The 6000-nt window shown below is 43.7% G+C and overlaps 1 long non-coding RNA gene across 1 annotated transcript in view; it reads right to left on the bottom strand.

The window, feature by feature from the left end:
- Positions 1 to 267: 267 nt before the first annotated feature.
- LOC106732604 (uncharacterized) overlaps positions 268 to 6000 on the bottom strand; it is a 200753-nt gene continuing 195020 nt past the window's right edge. Inside the window, exon 4 of the long non-coding RNA XR_016349466.1 lies at positions 268 to 3057. This is a non-coding gene — a long non-coding RNA (uncharacterized LOC106732604). The remainder of the gene's footprint in view (positions 3058 to 6000) is intronic.

Here is a 6000-nt window from a genome sequence, read left to right as displayed (position 1 = left end):
AGCAGACATAACTGTATAAGTACACTGAGGGCAAATCAGTCAGGGCTGGATTAAGCATAGACAGTATATGTACTACTACAGATAATATATATAAAACACTAGATATTAACTAAAATTGATGGTTGTAGTAGAAAACTACTGTCCCACTGGTACTGACAGTGTGAATTTTTTTTTTCACAGAGTACATTGTTGGACATAAGCCTCATCATGTCCCTAGAAGAGTTTAATTATCTTTATCCACTCACCCATTTCTACTTTTTTCCCCTGTGACAGTGATTTACTTTAGTGGGATTGAAATGCCTAAAAAGCAGCATCCGAGGAAAAACATGCACCACCCAAATGCAGAAGGGCTAAGTAATTTTATTTATTTCTACCTCTCAATGAACCTATCATACATTCAACACACAATTTTTCTGCTTAAAACAAATATCAAAAATTATAACTCACCTCAGTTTTCCATTAGGATTTCATATAATACAAACACCAAATTATGGACAACACAGAGTGTCAATCCTTAAAAATCTTAGTCTTTACTCCAGCTTCAAATCATACTCCACCCAAAATGAAGAATTATACTGAATATATTCAGCATAGTGTACATACTGTAACTCTCTTACTTTTCAGAATAGCTACCACCAAGTGCCTGCAAAGGATTATGGTCATTTGGAATGAGTTGCCATTCCAATTTGCTACAGTGGCATTTATGGATTTGCCATATACAGCACCTATGACAGTTACTAGTAATTGATTATCCATAATGTAATCAATACCTTCAACCTTGGAGATTCAGATCTTTAATTTTCTGTATTCAGAACTGACTCATGTGCATTATTTTCTCGTAAAATAGATACACCTAGGTCCACATCCACAGGGATCACATTCCACCCTGTGTTACAATCCAAAATCTTTGTGAAAGGCATCCAGTCTATTTTATTTACTGCTACTTTCCCAAAGACCTTTTTAGATTGCTAGGTCCTGTACCTGACCCTATTGCTGGGTGTCTCTGAGGGTACATCTACAATGCAGCATAAACGCTGGGTTATTGGGACTTTAGGGCACTGACCTGTGTTAAAGAAGCTGGGTCTTGAGCAACCACACTAATTCTTAACCCTGTGTTAACAATTTTTTTAACCTGGCCTAAAATATGGAGCTCTAGTATCCACACATTGCTGCATCAAACCAAACATATGCCAGACTCCTTAATGTCCTCCTGAAACTTGGCTGCTATAGCCCTTTGGCAGTGATGCTTCAAAGGAAAACTAGAGAGTCCACCCTATGCATTACAAGTAGTTTGAACAGCCTGCCCACACAGCCCGCCAAGGAACCATTTTGGTCTGTTAGCTCCCAGAGCCAGCAACATGGAGAAGGGTGTTTTCTGAAGAATTTATTTTGGTTGCATATTTGCACCTGTGTCAGGAAACAAGTAGAGCTTCCATGAGATGCTAGTGGACATTTCAGAAACATTTTCTGACCCACCAATGTCATCTGACAGATATTATGATGGAGTAGGAGGAAAAGGCAGAGGAGTAGGAGTATTCTGGCATGGAGAACTCCCATTGGCTGATGCCGCTCTCTCCACTCATCATTGTTGTTGATGCCCTTCTGTAGAGCAGGGCCATGAGCACAGACTGGTGGGACCACATCATCATGCAAATCAGGATGACTAGCAGTGGATCCAGAACTTTTGCATGAAGAAAATTTCTGGAGTTTTGTATGAAAACTGTCCAAACCCTCCTGCTTAAAGGCACTCACATGAGATCACCCTGACCAGTCCAGAAGCAGGTTGCTATAACTCTATGGAAGTTAGGTACCCCCAAACTGCTGCAGGTCCTTGCCAACCAGTTTTGTGTTGGAAAGTTGATGATGCGTAAAGTGATGGCAAAGATTTCTGAGGCAATCGGTGTGGTTTATGCCAAGGTAGAGGGGAATTGAAGATATTCTTGAGACAATAGCTGACTTTCAGAGAAAATGGTTTCCTGACTGCACTGGAGCCATTGATGAGACTCATACTCACAGACTGACCTCTTCAAGGAGCAGATGCCTGCCTAATCCTCAAAGGGTTGTTATGCAGACCTTCATGGACCACACAGGCCAATTTATGAAAGGCCAACATGGGCTGCACCTGAAAAGTTCATGATGCCAGAGTTTTACACTGATTGGAAATCTCCATTGGGAGCCACCAAAGTCATTGTCATGAATGGAGTTACTGTTACCCTATTATTCTGGGAAACTCCACATGCCCCCTTTTCTCTTGGCTTATGAAACCATACCCCAGTTTCAGATGTCCTGACAAAAGAAGGCCTATTACATTCTCAGCCAGTTATTGAATGTGGTTTTGGCAAACTGAAATCTCATTGGAGACATCTGCAGTCCCGTTTAGACACCATTGCCATCAATGCAGTCTGCATTATGCACTTGTCCCACTGACCACACCCAAAGCAACTAACAGGAGAATATTTCCAAAACAAACAAGCAAAAAGAGCGCAGGAAATGGTTCAAACATGACACAGACCCCACTCCCACTGCCTGTCCCCTGGTTCCACATTCTCCTTTTTCCACACACATGGCACTGGCAGAAAGGTGGAGGGAGTATCCACACGAGAGGGATTCAAGATGGAAGAACTGCATAGTATTTAGTTGCTCTCACAGCTGTACACAAGGCTTGAAGGCATGGCTTACCCCAACATGGAACTGTCCAAGCTTCTTAGGGTAAGTTGCTGAGGGGGGGAACAGTCCATTGTGGAGATGAGTCACTCAAACCGCTCTCTGTATTGGGCCCACTACCTTGCAACACTCTTCCTTTTCCAGGAACCGTGTTGCAATTCCCTGCACTTTTACTCAAACCCTCCCCTCCAGCTGCACACAGAGCCTCAGCCTTTCCTCCTGCCTCTCAACATGTGGTTTCTCCAGACTTTAGTACCTTTGTTACTGGACCTGCATGTCAGCGTTCTAAAGAGTTTCAACCATGGAAGCGCTTCCTTTTGGTCCAGTCCGTGAAGCTATGTAGGGCCAAGGATCTAGTTTTAGGTGTACAGCAGCCAGTAGAGATCACAGGGCCTGAAAGAGGACAAGAAACAGAGGCTTATTACCTAAAATACCTCAGCGGAAGAGCACAATATTAATTCTTGTGGAAGTTCCAGGACATAAAATGTTACATGTCAAAAATGAACCACAACATATTTTGAAAGAGATGCTTCCCTGGAACCACCTGGTTAATACCAGTGAACGAAATGCAGAGACAATGGTAAGTTTAACATTACAAGTTATTTTTCCTTTTATAAAAACTCCATAAGTACTTGGCTTGTGGAAAGGTGGCAAATGTCTTTTTGCAAAAGGTTTTTCTATCATTTCAGACTGTCACTTTTGGAGGACATAACTGCTCTTGTGGCGCCCTATTGGCAAAGGAAGATGTTATTCCAGCTGCTAGTGGGAAACCTGTAGTGTATGCAGCTGAAACATATAATGGCTGAACAGCACATATATGAGTGGAGTGAGCTAATCAGCTATCTAGGTGGCCCTAAAAAATATGCTCTTACCTGCAATATGATTGCCTATATGGAGTTTCTGCTTCAGGAAAAGTTTTCAGCTACCAGCAGCCAGATTTGGTCAAAATTCATGCAGGATTTAACAATTAGTTTCCTCAAGGCTTAGTCTGTTATGAGAGCATGCCAACATGTAGAAATTCACAGCCTTCCTCCTCCCCCGTCCCTGTACGTTTCTGGATAAAAATTGACACCTTGCTTGTTCTTGGGAGAAATGATTGTGTCACCCATAGACTAACTGAAGTGGACTAGATTTGGAAATAGAACAGATTTGGAAATATCCCCAGACACGCGCGCACGAACACAGTTCATGGTTTTCAGGTGGCTCCATAAACAGTTGGATGTTTACTATCTAGCAAACTTACAGCTTTTATTACTTTAAAGAAAACAAAATGAAAACATGAGTCTTTCCAATAGAAATACTCTTTAATACTGTTCTTTCCTGTTTGCATTTCCCAGTCACCATTTTGAACTCCACATGGTAGGGGGAGCAGATGCAGGTGTCAAGATGCTGGGATACAGTCCTCTCTTGCAGATATATGTTAATAGCCAGGGCTTCTCATAAGTTTTGCATTGATCTTTACTGTAGCAATATATTTTAAATTGGAGTCAGAAACTTTCAGTGCACTGTCTCCTCCAAGTTTGCTGCAGACTCAGCATCAGGTGTTTCTCAAGGGAAATGGACCATTCAAGCAGTTTCTCCAAGCATGGACCCAGAATTTGCCACTGATCCTATTTCACAGCCTGCTCCGAGACCAGTTTCAGTAACAGAGTCACTCTGTGGACCTCCCTTGGAGCCTGCTGCTGGCTCCCATCAATCCCCATGCTGAATTCAGGGTCCAGCCGGTATATCTCAACTTACCAGGTCATCATGCACCACTGGTACCTCACAAAATAGGCTCTAAGTTTAAAAGGTGACCATGGTTCAGTTCTGGTTCTTGGTCTTCACTCTTCAGCCTCTTAATCTGCTCCCTGCTCTGCTCTTCAATTTGGAAAATTTGCAAAGCTGCTAGCTTTTCCTTATCTGCTGGTACTAATGCTGCCTGGTTCTTCCGCTGAAGTCCACTGTTTTGCTGGCCTCAAACCAGACATTCAGCACAATGTGACTATGTTCTTGTGACCACAAAACCACACACTTTACACAAGCATTGCTTGGTTTGGTTTCCAATGCACGCACAGAACGCTGTTTGATAGGACATTTGCAGGTCAGAAGGCAATAGAAGGGTTAACAGTGATTCACTGTGTTGCTGCTATATGCCAAAGGCAGTAGCTTCTGTTTTCAACGGTCTCTTGGAGACTGTTGCGCCGAGAAGGACAAAGGAAGTCATTCCACGGGACTGGGGGAAACGTTAGGCAGACTCCCAGGGCACGAATCAAGCAGGGCTGCATCTGCACTGAAAACATCGCGCAAAAGGGGCAGCTGCCCCGGGGCTTTGTGATTCAAAGTGGCTCTGAGCTCCCAGCCACTGCCAGAGTAGTGGCCAGAGGCCCAGGCCCTTTGAATTGCTGCCAGAGCACCACACTGGGCGATTCTAAGGGCTGGGGGAGCAGCGTGCCATGGTCCTGGAAGTGCTGAGAACTGGCTGCTGCATGGCCCCATCTATTTTGCCTTTTGGGTCATGGATCCAACCCCCCATCTTGCTCAGGGGCTTGCATGAAGCTATTGGCTCCCCTGACTGCAAAGAAACAGGACTCAACCCTGGATTGAGTATTGACATAGGCACAGCCTCTCCAGCTCCTCAGAGTCATAGATCCAAGCCCAAGTCTGAGGGTATGTCTACACTAGCCCCCTAGTTCAAACTAGGGAGGCTAATGTAGGCATTCGAACTTGCAAATGAAGCCCGGGATTTAAATATCCCGGGCTTTATTTGCATGTTCCCATCCGATCGCCATTTTTAAATCCCACTGGTCTGAACTAACTGCCCGCGGCTACATGCGACAGTCAAACATTAATTCGAACTAAGTCTTTAGTTCGAATTAACTGTTACACCTAATTCCATGAGAATGCTCTGATCTGCATGCTACTCAGTCAGACAAGCATGGTACCGGAGAGGGAATGTGGTCTAGTTTAGGGCACTGAAGAAGGAGTTGGGCCAAGACCCAAGTTCTGTTTCTGCCTCTCACTTCTTGTATAGCTTTGACAAACCAGTTCATCTCTCATTGCCTGTTTCCCTTCTCACCTGTCTACTCTCAGACTAGACTCTCTTCAGAACAGGGATTGTCTCTCATTACCCTTGTATAGTATCTAGCATGATGGGCTCAATCTCAATTAGAGCCCCAGGTACTACTGCAGTACTAATCAGGGCTGGATTATCCATTAGGCAAAATAGGCCCACTGCCTAGGGCTTACGAAAAAATTTAGGGCCTACAAAAAATTCAGGGCCTTAAGAAAAATTCATAATTGACTTGAAAATAGGAAAACTGCTAAATCAAACATAATAATTAGCTGTCTTTAGTC

The sequence above is a fragment of the Pelodiscus sinensis genome, chromosome 4 (genome assembly GCF_052426305.1).
Source record: "Pelodiscus sinensis isolate ZL-2025 chromosome 4, ASM5242630v1, whole genome shotgun sequence".
NCBI lineage: Eukaryota > Metazoa > Chordata > Testudines > Trionychidae > Pelodiscus > Pelodiscus sinensis.
This window is presented reverse-complemented; position numbering and strand designations above follow the sequence as displayed.